This window comes from Falco naumanni, chromosome 14 (genome assembly GCF_017639655.2).
Source record: "Falco naumanni isolate bFalNau1 chromosome 14, bFalNau1.pat, whole genome shotgun sequence".
Classification (NCBI taxonomy): domain Eukaryota; kingdom Metazoa; phylum Chordata; class Aves; order Falconiformes; family Falconidae; genus Falco; species Falco naumanni.
This window is the reverse complement of record NC_054067.1, coordinates 20,220,909-20,236,674: the sequence shown is the minus strand read 5'-3', so window position 1 is coordinate 20,236,674 and position 15,766 is coordinate 20,220,909. Positions and strand designations below refer to the sequence as shown.

The following is a 15,766-nucleotide window of genomic DNA, read 5'->3' as shown; positions in this document are numbered from 1 at the left end:
GTGCACGACCTAAAGGAACCCTTCTGGCCTACAAGTTTGCTCCTGAATGATGTCCTGTAACACATGACAAAGTAAACAAAGGCTTAAATGACCAACACTCATTAGTTTTGTAGTAACAGTAGCCAGTTAAGATGTGGCCAAACATAACTGCTACGTGCAAAACAGACAAATACATTGCTTATTGGCACAAGGTTAAGTCAAGCCTCCCACCGTGCCTGGGGACTGTCTCATCCAGTGTGGCTAAGGGAACATACTCAATAGGTACCAAACAGTCTTCTAGAAGCATCTAAAATGACGGGCCTTGACCTGTTATAAAATGCTTATAGAAGCTGCGTCCATAGTTTTGAAAAAGGCTGAGCAGTGGACGACACATGTTTCACTGACTTAGTCTGATTCTGACCATCCTCCTTGAACGAGGACTGGGACCTTTTTAGAGGTGAAAAACAGAGAAAATAGCTAAAACCTGCATAAATACCAAGTGATTTTGTTTATTTGTACATTCTATTTCCCACTATATAATATTATGGCATTACTGGGAATGTCAGAAATCTAAATCAGTGTGCCAAGCAAATGAAGAGCAAAAGCCTTCAAAGATTTTAGGTTTGGCTTAAAGTAAGTAGGAGCTTAAATGAGTTCCAAGACAATGCTTGGTAAATAAACTGTGAATTGCTTCTGGTTCAGAAGGCATGGTTGTGTATTTTTGCAGACTTTAGCTATCTGATGATAGCCTATGATCTCCTCTAACTGTCTGGAATCTTTTGAGGTTCAGGGTCCTCCATCAGGCAGACCTTGAAGCAGTTCCATTTCCTTCAAAGAAAGTGATCTGGCAATGGTCCAGAGACATCAGCAAAACCTTGGAGATTTGCTAGATTTTGTTTGGCAGTTGACAAAAAGCTTTGCTCTTGTGTGCAACGTGTGAACACACACTTGTGCACACACAAACAGAAAAAGCACAGGTACCTCCTAATAAGAAGGATCTATGATCTTGAATTACCTTGATGACTTCCCTTGATAACATTTAGACTCACGGGCATGACTGTATTGACCTTTCAATACGAGCCCTATGCCTAGTATTTATTAACATTATGCTATATTTCCAGATCAATTTATGCATGTTTATTAGGAGATATGTTATGATTCTATAAGTATACTATTGAAGACCATGTGTGCTGGTAAAATATGCATGTACCTCTTTTCCTCGTTGACCAAAGGCAGTTATATTTCAATGTTGAATGTAGCTCCATTTATCATTTTTCTCTTACGCATTGTTTTAATTATATGGCTGAAAAATTGCTGACAAACTCTAGTTTGGCTGACAAACCTTAGTTTTGCTAAAGATATGTGCTTTCTAATTTCCCATATGAGAAAAAATACACTTCTAATTAATTTTAATAGAATCTTTTGATGTCATAATTCAAACAGTTGGTACTGATGTACATGGAAACATATCTGTGAGGATTATCCTCCTAACTGAGGCAATGAATTTTCTGTAGCAACAGTTTATGATGTTCAGTTATTTTGCTAGTTCATCTTAAGACAAGAAAACTCTTCTGATTATCTTTTCTTTTTTTTTCTTTTTTTTTTTTTTGTCAGCCATATGGAAATAGCTGACAGACCATTTCCCTTACTGTCTCTGACATAAATATATACGCATATACATATACATAACTATTTCAGATATTACCTCCTATATGAGGGGTTTTCCTGGAATTCTGTTTTTATTTCTGGTAGCACATAACAGCCTTGGTTCACATTCCAGTGTGAAATACAGGTACCACAAGGAAAAAAATACCCCTTTAATGGTTGCAGTATCCCAGGAGATATGAAACAGGTGGAAATGAATAAATCAGTGTGCGGTGCCTGACCCCAATTTCTTGCACATATGATGCCATTTTTTTGGTTGGCTAATGTGGCACAGATCAAGGACACATGCTGTCATGTTTCCTTCTGCTTAGCACTTTTTGAGGACAGCCATTACATTCATCACATCCTCTGAAGTTTGCAACAGATACTCACTGAAGTGATGTCTGCTTAATTTTTCAAAACAAAAGATCATTTCCAAGAAGAAAATGTGATAAACTTTCTGGTGAAAATAAAGGATATAAATTACTCTATGAAATCACTGGTCAAACCAGTCGGAGAGCGTTTTTTGCATTAAGGGTACAGTTCTGGGTATCCAAATAAGCAGAATCCTACCACTGATTCATGAGAATGACTGACAATGCATTCAGTAAATGGAAGGGCTACGCTGTATCCTTTGCAGAGAACATGATGAAGCACTGCTTTCAGAGTGGTACATTGTGACACTATTTTCCCCTCATGAGTAAGAATTCAGTTTAATGCACCATCTCTGATGCCTAAGGTAAACGTTCAGAAATTATTATTCCTAATGTCACATAGCATCAGCCTTTATTTTTAAATGAAAACAGAACTGTTCCAGTTTAATTTTCACTAAACCTCCAACATTTTGAAAAAAAGCTTTAAAAAATCTTAACATTAACAAATAAAAGGTTTACAAACATAATAAAGAACACTGGACATCAAGTCATACGGCATGCCAGTCCTTCTTTGACAAAGTTGGATCAACTGTATTTAGGTGCTTCCTTGGTTACCTGTAGCACAATTTAAACTCATTATTTCCTTGATCTTTCCCCTATGGATATAGATAGCATATTACTCCCCTTATTCTTCTTATTCCCTCACTATTCTTCTTTACAGCACTCATTTATATTTGAAAACTTCTGTAAGTCTAAAAGATGCAATTCTTGCAGTCTTTTTTTCAGAAGTCCAATGCTAGACAACTAATTTTCATTGCTCTCCTGACTTTCTCCAGCATGTCTGTCCGTACTTGCAGTACTGTGGTCAGATCTGAGTATGTTCTGGTTAAAGTCTGACAATTCTAGTGTAGAGGGCAGGATTACTTACATATCATTCTGACTAAAAATATGCTGGACTATCCTGCTCGGTGTTCTTTTTTTTTCAACAACATGGTGCTGCTGCTCAATGCCCAGCTTGTGATTCATGTGAATCTCCTGACCCTGTACCAAGGACCTGTTCCCTAACCATCTGTACATTTTTCCAGTCATTTGTTCCTAAATATAGTACTTTGCACAAATAAATTCCATCTTATGTTTAACAGATAATGTCTCCAATTTACTGATTTAATATTCAGTTTTGATCCTATGCTCCAATATAACTGCAGCTCTTCTCGGATCAGCCTGATCTTTTAATTGTAATAAAGTTCCTAGCAAAGCTTTTTCTTTATTTCCTCCTCTCTTCAAATACTTCAGAAAATTTATGAAAAGTCATAGTGGAAATTTCAGTGCAAAGTTCCTTAGGAACCCAGTTTGATTTAGCTTCCTATTTATCAGTGAACGACCGATAATTCCTTTAAATGGTATCAAACCAGCTTTGCACCCATTTCATAATGGTTTACTTCAAACAGTAGTTCAGGTTGAACTTAGTACTATCTGATATGAGACTGTAACAAAAAATATTCTCACGTCCAAGATTCAAATGCCAACTACTTCTTTTCTGTTCTCCATAATACCTACTGCAACCTTTCAATGAAGGACTGAAATTTGTTTTGACATCCTATTCTTGACAAATTCTTGCTAACTCTTTGTATTCTTTTTCATTTCTAAGTGTTCAAAAATAGTATTACTTTTACACTGAGAATTTTGCAAGAAGTTAGAGCTAGGAAAAGAAATTATGTTTCTGTCTGGTAGAGAATTTTACGGTTTCTTTAATACTTACAACAATATATACTTCAGTAGTGTATTTTAAAAAGATGATTTTATGCCAGTCTGCTGTGGATAACCAAAATGCTTCACTGCTACCTCAGGGACAAGCAAAAACCAATTGTCTTCTAAAGATGACCTTTAACTAAAGGTCAAAATATGGATTTGAAGCTGGAGACATTTGAAATGGCTTATTAAGATACTGTAGCTGATCTCCTCTCAGAAGTGATGCTTGAAAGCTCATGTGGCCTTTCAATGCTTTAGTGCAGTGGAAGCGCAGTTTGCAGCAGGGGATTGAGGGCGATGTTCTAGGCAGCGATGGCTGGGGAGCACCCCATTGCCATCCCTGAGATGCTGCATCTGCTACCAGAGATTAGTTGTACTTACGAACTGAGCAAAGGCACATGTAGCACATGAGATAATTAGTGACGTTAAACCGAATTTTAATAGCATTTTACAGCAATTCACTCATGACTGTATGGAAAATGATAGGTGAGAGTAACCAAGAAAATTTTCCTTTGGTATCTCATGTTTGCTAAGTCTAGAAAACTTGTGAAGTTATAGTAAGTGGCATCTAATGCAGGATTAAAATCTAAGGAGAATTGCCTATTCCCAGAAGTAGATAATTCACAAGGAGGGATACGACTTTTTTAGGCCATGTGTGAATGTAATGAGCAGTGACCAAAGAAGTCATCCTGACTAAACAAATGCTGTTGCCTCACACAAGAGCTCTTGGTACAGGAATTAAAGTCAATATGTCTCAAAGGCATCATCAGCAGATTTTATTCCTACTTTTTCCATTAAGACATCTTATGAGGAACCTGAAAAAGCATATAGCATGTGAAATTAAAATTGGTTGAAACAGTTATTAAAAAATGAAGTAGGTTTGTATTTTGAAAATAATTTTATATTTAGCCTGTGGAAGGAGTGGCTATTTATGCATAACATTTTTTTCATAGCTACATAAATAGAATCACAGAATAATTTAAGCTGAAAAGGACCTCTGGATGTCCAAGTATAACCCTGTCCACCCACACCCCACCAAGTATAACCCTGTCCACCCACCCCCCACCATAAAGGCTATAATGAGAAATAATATGATTTACTAAAACCACATAATATTTCACAGGCCTACATTTGACATGTATAGCTTTCAAAGATGAATTATTACTGGCAAAGGAAAAAAATGTCATTTAATAGTAATTCAAGAAACTAGGACAATTCTATTCATTTCAAAACAATTTCTTTATGATTCAATTATCTTCTCATTTCCACTCCATACAGCTTGCTCTTAGCAAAGACAGCTGTTAAATTACTTTTTAAAGAGTTATTACTGTTCTTAAAATCACTTCTTAATGTCCCCAGAAAAAGTTAAGGAGATGATTAAACACATGCAACTGACGCAGAGCAGTTTTTACAGCCATACTGAGCTTATGCAATTGTACGATCAACAGGGAATTGTACGATTGTTGAAGCATTCTTGGGAAGGGGAGAGAGAGTTTGCTTGACTTGAAAGTTATAGCTAGACAGTATTCTCTAAGAAATGTACCATTTATTTTCATTGCTGTTTTGTGGCTGAATTGTTTGCTTTGAACTATTTGAAATAGCGTAATGAAGAATATTACTAAAATCTTTCACTTTTGAAGAAGTAATGCGATTTGTTTGTTATAGTCAAACAGCTAAGGTAGCCCAATATATACAAATTTAATTTAGCTCCTTTCATTCTGCTAGAATAAAATGTTACTATATTTAGAGAATGATTACATCCAATGATAAGTATAAGAATATAGCTTGGGTATGGCAGACCTATAGGCATGCAGGCTAAATGAACACCAAAATGAAGCTGAAGTACTGTTGGGATTCACAGAAAGAGCTTAAGGTAAGTATAGGACATAGACTTAAAACATAATCTCTAAACCAAAGCTAAAAGAAAATTTCCTCTGTGAAATCAGACTCTACCTCAGTGACTGTCGTCAGCTACCCTGGCACGAGAGCTTCCCACACAGCTGACAGCAAATCTTCTCCCAGTCCACCCCCGCCCCTCCTTTTCCAAGCAAATGCTTAATAGTCAAAACTCAACTCAAAGCTAATTAAAACAGATAGAACAAGACCTTAGAGCCTGGCTCTTTGCAACAAGTCTACCCATTCAATAATTATTAGCGTAAAACATCTTTCCCTTCATTCTAGTAACTGTTTCCATTCGATCCGATAAGTCAGGATACTTCACGAGAAGTCTGCTGCTCACAGGTCACAAGAAGGATAACTAGAAGTATTTAAAGGACCCTACCTTGTAGCCATTACTACATTTGAGGTTGAAATATATGATATGGTATCTAAATGACTACAGTCTAGAAATGTTTTATCAGGAAATAGGTGCTGTACTCTCATGCTGTGTGCTACAGTTGGATGAGGCTGCCTTATTTATGAATGTATATATATATGGATACATGAAGAGGAATAAAAGTTTGCTTTGTAGTTTTCTCAACTAAAACCCATTTAGGCTAAACAAATATATTTATTGGAAAGGAAAGCAATGTGTGATACCTAGTTTATTCTTCAGGTTTGCTATACATATTTTGAAATTTTTTGGACAAGATTCTAGATATCTTACCTGTCTACTAACATTTGATGTAATCAATTTCAAGACCTGTCAGCCCGCTTCTAACTTTTTAAATGTATGACTTTATGACTAGTTGTATTAGGATCTGGAAATCAATACCCATGGGTTATGTCTTCAATTTGTTGCTTGCTTCTTATATAAACTCAGAGAAATTACTTAGCCTCTTGTCACAGTTTATTCCTGGTTAAGATAACATTTGGTACCTATTTTCCTAAGGCCACAGTAAGAACCGATGAGTGTTTTCAAGTATCAGAATTTGCCTGCAAATGGCTATTAAAATGCAAAGTGGAATACAAGTACATTATGATTGATGCATTATACTATATAGTTGCATGGTTTATCTTCTCATTATAATAATATCACAAAAATCAAAGTCTACTGCTTTAACTAGAAGTTTCCCATTACAATAAGCAGTAGAGACCACCAATATACTTACAGTACAATATTTTGTACACCAAACAAAGGGAATTCATTTGATAAAGTGGACAGCCACTGTCACGATTGGCTATGCTTCAGTTTACCTGATAAATTAGAAGTCAAGAGGAAGGGAGGCATTCTTGCAAGAAATGAGCATTTTCAAAGCCTGTTCATTTTAATAGAAGTTGAGAAAATGAAGAACCTTTCTGAACTGGGCAAATATACCTAGATTTAAATGGAAATTGTGAGCAAACCACTAAGAAATCCTAGGAGTTGGAGAAAAGCTATTTTAAGCTATTACATATGGTTTGTGTTGCTAGGGAAACCTCTTTTACAGTGTTCATTTAGCACAGATGCTCAGGAAAGCTCTGCGTCTCCATGTCATACCATTTCAGAATGCTTCAGACTGTGAGGGAATAGAGAAGCACATACACACACATGCAGACAAACACGTCTGTGCCATTTTTCTTAGGCACGTTGTACGTCTTTGGTGGAAGTTAGTTCTTTTCGTTTCTGCCATGACCACGGTGATAAAAGCTTTGCAATTAAAAAATCTCTGTTGCCAGACTGAGGATATTTGTTAAAACACTAAAACCATAGATTTTGATGTATTTAAGTTCCCATTTTAGACAGCCATCTATTTGCCTTTGCCATATACGTAGTGAAAATACAAGACGACCAGCTCTGGTGACACTACTTCTGGCCAACCATTTGACCCTGGGGCAGATGCGACTTGCCAAATCATATCATATAACCTGCTCCACGCAGGCTTTAGCGCCACAGCATCCTCTGCATTGCCCCTGTATCTCGTCAGTGCCCAGGCAGGCGAGAGCCTGGAAGGCAGCTGCCCTCTGCCACAGCTAGAGACACGCCTGCCTCTGCTGAGCAGGCAGGGGGCTGGACCCAGAGCATGAAAATGTGCGCTGCCTTTTCTTCTCTTTTTCAAAGAGCAACATCTCAACTAACTTAGAAAACACAGGACTTGAGTTATTGAAAAATAATTACTTTTTCAAATTTTGCATTATTTCAGTCTCTCAGTTTTAGAGATCTTGCTTATAGTTTGGGGAATGGCATGTAATTACTGTATACCACTATCCAGTGTTGGACCCCACTACAAAGAGAGTGCATTCTCACTGTCTGTCCAGGCAAGGTACCTCAACTGCACTGAAACAATTCAGGAATTCCACTGTGTGAATCGTAAGCCCGGCACAGGACAGAACTGCACATACTTGCAGAATCACATCTTGGGGACATGTGTACGTGCAATCACATAACAGGTATATAACCGGTCTCAGGATCATGCTGCAAGCTCAGGAAGCAGCTTTTCAGAGTTTTATTGTTGGACCATACGGTATGCCAGGAACCAGTATTTTGAGTACTAAACTTCTAAAGTCTTGAAGTTTTACTTGCAATTAAACAATTACTTGTAGTTTAAACCCCTCAATAAAATAAAATTATTAAAAAAACAGAAAATGGATTTACAAGAAAATACTTTTCAGAAAGTAAAAATTAAGCCCATCTATGGATGTGCTACTAAAGGTTCTTGACTTTCATTTATTCAATACACCAAAAAATACTTGCTGATAAAGAAGAGAATAAAGATAGACTGTGAACAAAAAAATATTGTGTTCTACAGTTTGAAATTATGTTCATAATGGATATATATTGATCTGACCAAACTTTAACAACTGTAGTACCCAAACTGGCCAGTGTTCCCTATTTGTGAACCATACTGTTACTTACATACCAGAGGGTAATGTAAGAGAAAGAAAGAGATAGTGGGTCAGAGATCTGTAGGATCTTAGCAGTACCAAAGTTTAGTTTAGGCTAGGTAGTAAAGAGGCAGAAAATGATTCTTGCTACAGAGTGCTTTAACTGGAGTAATGAAATCCTTCAATTACTTCGGATGTCACAGCCACAGCTTTCTGTGGAAAGTTCCCTATTTTGTCCAGTACACTGGAGAATTGTGTGCTTCTTTTCTGGGTCATGAAGTGTAATTCAAAACATATGTAAACACTGAACTATGATTATATCAAGAGTTTTAAACCAAACATACATAAATATCTTTTAGAACAATACTTTGTAAAAAACATTTAAAGATTAAAATGCTTGTTCTACATCATGATTTTTGTGATGGTCTCAGGACATTCACAGAAGACTGCCTCCAGTCTTTCCACTGGTCAGTCAGTTTACAGAAAACTACATGTAAAGCCAGAAATTCCCTCCTACACCATTACTTATACTTCCCCAAAGCCCACTTCTGCATGCTAGTACAGTGGCTTAGGATGGACTTTTGATCTTTCTGTCTGAGATGCTTGACCTAGTAAAATCATCCAGCAGTGCAGCCAACTCCATCTCCTGATATAGCTTGTCATAGTGGATTTACAAGCAGTGTAAGACAGCTGCCTGGGAAGTTCCAGCCTGGTGATCGTGCAGCAGCCAGACTGTTCACTCAGAACACAATGAAGCAGTGAGAAAAGCACCAAAACGAACAAGATTGTAAGTCAGGACTAATTTTTTGTCTCTTTTTTTTTTTGTTTGTTTTGTTTTTTTGTTTTTTTTCATTCACTTAAAGGATCCCAAATTTGTCTATGAAAGAAATATAGAGTGGCTTTGTGTTACAAGATACCAATGAAGTTGCTCAGCATGAAGCTCCCATGGGATGCCACAAAGCAGTAGAGCTCATCTGTGCCTTTTACTCCCTCATTCAATATGTAGCTCAATTACTAGTTAGCTGTTTAAAGCTTCCTTATACTTCTTCTCTTAGTGTTATAATGAATTTGAACCTGAACTTAACACAATTAGTAAAAGAACAAAGTCAGGACTGGAAGGAAAGTTTGGCTTGTTCAATGGAACAGTAAAGCTCTGACACATTTACTAGCATGCCACTAAAGCTTTTATTCTTCATCTGGAATTATTTCCTTATATATTTTTAACAATACATCAGATTGATACGTCATCTTTGACTTTTCACAAGTTGTTTTAAGTCTCTACAGTTTCTAGAACTTCCTTTATTGTTCCTCATAAGCCAAGCCATGAAGTGAAGAGGCTGTTATTTCACTTTTACTGGCTACTGCTGTGATATTTCATGAATCAATTGAAGTTCAAACCCACAAATTTTTACCTTTTCTAATAAGTAGCTTTCAATCATAACCATATTTTAAAACAATCTTGGAGAATACCATAGCCAAAATATAAAATTTCTAATTTCTAGGCTCCTAAACTTTTCATCTGTTACTTTTTAATTGTATAAACTGTTACTGATGTATTCCTGGTTTTCTATACCCCAAACACACTCTTTCAAATGCAAGACCAATTTCTAATGTAGATTACTTGGAGGAAAGACTTCCAATATGTTAAGATGGTCTGTACACTTGCAGCAAGATATAAAGGTAAGACCCAAGCAAGTAAGGGTCCTGACTCAGAAGCAAAATAAACACAGTTTTAGCTTTGCCTGTTCAATTTAATGCAGGAGCCGGCTGGAAATTAGGACCATGCGTAGCAATCAGTTAGCTGAGGGGAATGTGCTCGAGCTTGTAGGTCACTAACCCCGGGAGGACAAGGAGTGTGAATAGACACAACAACATGATGAGTCATGCTGAGACAGCATAGGGGAGTGGGTGAAGGATGGCACCAAAGAAAGGTAACACCTTGCTGTTAATTGATGGTAGTTAACCACCAGTCGGGGATTGCCTAGTATGCAAGGCTTAGCTTCAAGAACCAATCTGTTTAAAACGCGCAGGTTCTGAAAGTATATATAAACTCGTGTTTCTGTACAATAAATAGACATTTGCTTGCATCAAGCTGCGTCCCGTCTCTCCATCACAGCAATTTAATACATCAAATTTCACATTGAATTTGGAGGGAACATCAATTGTATTCAGTAAAGGGGTGTTTAGCAGGCAATGTCTAGCAGAATTTGAGCAGGAAAGGCTGACCTACATTTAAAACATTTGATTAACTCTCATTTGATCTTCTTGCTGGTGGAAATATGGTCAGTAGGAACGCAGTACAATCCATGTTATGATATTGCACAAAGACTAAACAACTAATAGAAGTTTTCTCTAATTATAAGAAGAAACTGTGAGAAATTGGGATACTTACCAAAAGAGAAGCTTCATTAAAATAATTCCAGAGAGGGGAGCATTAATGCTTTCAGGACAACCTTAAAACATTTAGATGGCAACAGATAAGGGTTGACATTAATCTACTTAAAGCATTTTACTCTCCAATTGAAATCCTTATTATTTATACTATTAATTCTTTCCAGTTTTTTTGATCACCAGGAGTCACAGAACCATAAGATCACAGGGTAACCTGGGTTAGAAGGAATCTCAGGAGGGCTCCACCCCAGTCTCTGCTCAAAGCAGGGTCAGCTGTGAGGTCAGCCCAGGTTGCTCTGGGCTTTATCCTATCAGGGCTTGAAAACCTCTACGGACTGAGACTACATGACTTGGTGAATAGTTTGAAGGCATATCTTGTAGCATGTTTTCACTGAAACAATGCAGGTTACAAACAATCTAAATAATCAGTTCCTTCTTCAGGAGGCATAAAACAAATCTAAGGAAATATTTGGGTTTTCTATCAAGATTAGTTATGGTAGCATGCTATTGCATTCTTCATATAGTTATTGCTGTATTACAACCTCAGCAAAAGCTGTAATACAAATTTTATTGAATAAATGTGATAAAATTGATCTTTTAAATTTTGTAAGCTCACATTATAATGCAATTTTGCCTCCCTCCAACCTAGAATAATGAAGAGTACAGGCACTCCAGGAAAAAATCTGTCATAATACTACTGTAAGCAATATTTTCTGCAGTTTGTATCAGTTCCACTTGTACTTTTCAACCTTTCTTTATTTTTCTTTTGATTTCATATACTGCTTTTATTTAGATTTCATGGTTTTATTCCAATTCAGTTACAGTGAGCTGACACTGACACAGACCCTGGCTTGTTGGAGCAGTTATCACTGTTATCTGCCAGAACAAATGCCAAGTAACCAATGGCATCAAGAGTACAAGTTTTCTTAAGATGTTGTCAGAAATAGTGTTAAATACACTTGGTACTGTCAAATAAAAGTAAACCCAAAAGCCTACTATTAAGGTTGTAAAGGCAATTCTCCTATTTTACAAAGACGCTATGGACTCATGAATAGAGGTTTCCTTAATAAGCAATTATTGCAAGTTGCTGTCTCAAACCTCTGCTCTTCTCAGCAAGCATACTAGATGTTCAGTGGACATTAGTTCCTGAAATTAGCAAAAATTCATATAATAATGAATACTAAGCTATTTCTCAGATATTAAAAAAGTGAAAGTCAGTAACCAAGGATAAAAGCAAGAGATAAAGCTCAATAGTGTACATAATTTATAACATTAACGATTCCTTCCACTATATATGGAAAGGTATTCAGTGTACGTTGGTTTTATTATACTGACTTGAAAGAATATCCACTCGATTGAGCCAGGTATGAATACAGCAGGCTAAGTTGTTTTAATATTGTACTAGACCTAGATTTGAGTCATGTATTCTGTACACAGAAAACCAGAAGGTAACAACTAGCTGAGAATAATTTGGTATCAGGATATCTGTACCTATGAACACACAGAAATATTTGGCTATTACAGAGGGAAACCCTCTCAGGGTATAATTACACAGTCAAGACAAGGGAGGAATTGACCACAGGTGAAATTATGTAGCTAACAAAACCTTACGGAATAGAAAACTTCAGTCTACCTCTCAAATGTGCTTCCTGTCTGTCAGGCTGACCATACCTTTATACACATTCTCTCTCACTCTTTTCTAAGAAATCTGTAATTATGATGGGGCACACTGGCTAAATAGGTTACAAATCACACCTTTTTTTCCATTGCAGCAGTGTTTAGCCTTGAATGAGGTATCTAGTAGATCAGCTGAGTCAGGTGAGGAGATGTTTAGGAACAAACTTGTAGAATCTTACATGACTGGGGAAGTGTCATGTACAGTGAAATGAAATGTAAAGTGGTGCCTTCAGCTGAAGTGGGGATTATCATATTTTTTCCATTTAAGTGAAACATAATCTTGTTATTGCTTAGTTAGATTCTAAACAGATAAAAGTAGAAAGGCAAAGATGCAAAAAAGGAAATGGTCCCAGAAAACAAAAGAATGGAGTCCCTTTGCATTTCGTGAAGTAGAAAAAAGAAGATGCTGTGGTAGTGGTTTGTGTTTTCATAAAGCAAGGTGTCTTACAAAAAACCTCACAGCAGTATCCATATACAATTAGCTGCAAGGCTCAGAATGATAGGGGCAAGGGTAGTTGCTATTGAGACTGTTACACTCTGGCTTTTCAAAATTCTGTTCACTAGAGATGGAACCACTTTACATTTACATTTTTCTTATTCTTGTACCTCCCAAGCTCCCCTTTGTTCTCTCTTTGCCAACCACAGTGAAAGGGGACAGCATAAAGCAGGTTGCCTTCCCTACAATCTCTCCCAACAGGAGTCTTTCTGAAAGGTGCTTAATGAAGAAACATGGATTTATTTAATTTAATCTGGCAATAGTAATGCTTGGATTTATTTTTTCCATTGGCTTGTATTTTGTTTTCTATGTCCTCTAAATAAAAATGCCACAAGCTCATGTCCAGCATTTAGTCATTACTTTTCATTTTGTACATTCTGACAGCTTGAGATAGTGCTATGTCATGCCTTCTGGTCACACCGTTTTTTGTTCTTTAGAACGATGCTATTAAAATATCTAACAATATTATCCCTAGCTACAAGAAAGTTGAGCAAGAATTAGTCAGCCTTGTTGCATTTCTCCTTCATGACTTTCAATTTCCCTCCAACATAATCATATAATATGAATGTTAGATTAGAAATCATGCGTTGCTGTGACAACTGCAGATTGCTTCTTGTACTGTTGGAGCCTGTGTTCATAAAAACAATGAAGTATTCCTCATGGTCTACATTATGGCACATCTTGCATGGTAAATTTCAATGTATAATGACTTAGTATTGATTTTCTTGTTTGTCTTACAAAAAATGGATGTTAATTAAAATATGGTTTTGTTTAAAAATAAGTTATATAGCAATATTCACTGTGGCAGACATACAATATTACCATGCAGGGAAATACTTCCTTCTTCTGCAGGAAATGGTTGAATCAGTGTGTTAATGGTTAAGTGTGTTGGTTCAGAGGAAAGGATAGCCTTTTTGTTGTATACTAAATAATAACCAGAGGCCCTAATCATCACTGATATAAACAACATCATGGGTAATGTCTTTGTTTTCTATGAATTTGCTGCTTCCTACATCAGCATGTAACCTAGTATTTTCTAATCAAACTTTTAAAGTTAGTTTAAAAACAGCTATTGCTATCAGTGTATGAAAATTGATTTTATTACTGATGAACCATAGTTACAGAGCAATATTCAATTTTTGTAATTCAGTTTCTCTAATTTCGTTATTCTGATAAGGCATCTGTTTAACCTTGTGTAGTTATAAAGGTAGTTATAAACAAATGGCAGGTAGACTTTAGATTGATTAATTCTAGATTAATTTTCAATAGTTACTTGTAATCTCAAAGTATCTACTTTAAAACTTTCTATGTATGAATAGTAAGATGGTAGCTATTATATACCTGCAAACAAAGAATAAAAAATGAACTCAAATAAGTTTATGATTTGAGAAAAAAGGCACATGGATATTTGAGATAAGCAGCACCCACTATGTTTGGCATTATCAGAACAAAGGTTAATTTTAAGATGGTAGCATACATACTCCTATCTTTTTACCTGAAATGTTTAACTTCGTTATTATTCTCTATTACATAACGTAAATGAATATAGTCTTAATTTTCCTGGAGGATGATGTTTTGACTGGTAATTTAAAATGGCATTCATTTAAATGATTTGTCTGGGACACTCACTTCATGGCTGAATATAGACATATAACTATTATAATAAAATAGTTGTATAGTTATATAAATAGTATATATAACTATATATAAAAATACATATAGTTATATAAATAGTTGTATAGTTATATAAATAGTTATATAAAATAGTAATCATGGATGTACAGGCAGTGTGGTCTCCAGAATGATTAGATACTACTAGAGCTCCAGTATTTAAGAAAATATCTCAGGCTGTGGAAATAAGTGTTCTTAAGTCATACCATTATAATGTTTACAGTAAAGTTTCATATTCACATTACTCTGGATCAGGAAGAGAATCATTACTTAAATGGAAAACACCTACTGTATTACAAATCTTGACACTGACAGGTCACTGTGATGAAGTCCTTAGTTGTACTGCGTAATCCAACGACCACCAAATATCAGAAGAAAGATTGGCTGGTGTTTGTCCCTTTTATTGTCCCTGTATTGAATTCAACAATTTAAACTGGCTGTCTAGAAACCTCTTTGTTCAGCCTATGGATACTGCACTTTGGGCATCTCCCTCAGAGCTGTGGATTTTACTCCCCGTGGAGCTGCACTGCTGCCTCGATTCCTTCTGGCCAGACAGAGTGGGCGCTGCATGCAAAGCCACGGAGGCTGATAAGACTTGCTCCATGGTCTTTCCCAACCTATCACTCTGACTTAAGAGAAGTGGAGGCCAGTTGACTCCTAATTTTAATGTCTCCTGAAATATGTGAATAGGTCTGCAATACGTTGCTGAGCAATTTTCAAAACGGGGCCCCAAAACTCAGGAACAAAATCCCATAGATGGTGACTCTTGGATAGGCATTTACATAATAGTGAATTTTTAAAATGTTTGTCTTCAGCAGTTAAAAGCGATTCACTGAGTACCATAAAGCAAGCAAAGAAGATCTGGACCAGTTCTTACCATGCTTTTACATGGTAATAAATTGCAGAAACTGCTTTCTATGTGCATAGGAATAACTCCTTTCTTAATTACCTGCATAAAGCAAATTGCCAGCATAAAACTCTACTGTTGACATCAGATGTCAATAAAGGAATGCACGAAGCTTTCAACAAACTGCCTTGCTAG

The 15,766-nt window shown here is 36.3% G+C and overlaps 1 protein-coding gene across 4 annotated transcripts in view; it reads left to right on the top strand.

Moving 5' to 3' along the window:
- Positions 1-15,766, top strand: part of KLHL4 (kelch like family member 4) — a 94,039-nt gene that overhangs the window by 50,755 nt on the left and 27,518 nt on the right. Inside the window, exon 2 of one of the 4 annotated variants that reach the window (XM_040614511.1) lies at positions 15,540-15,615. The exons of the other annotated variants lie outside the window; for them this stretch is intronic. The gene's annotated coding sequence lies outside the window, so the exon portion shown is untranslated. The remainder of the gene's footprint in view (positions 1-15,539; positions 15,616-15,766) is intronic. 4 annotated transcript variants of the gene reach the window in all.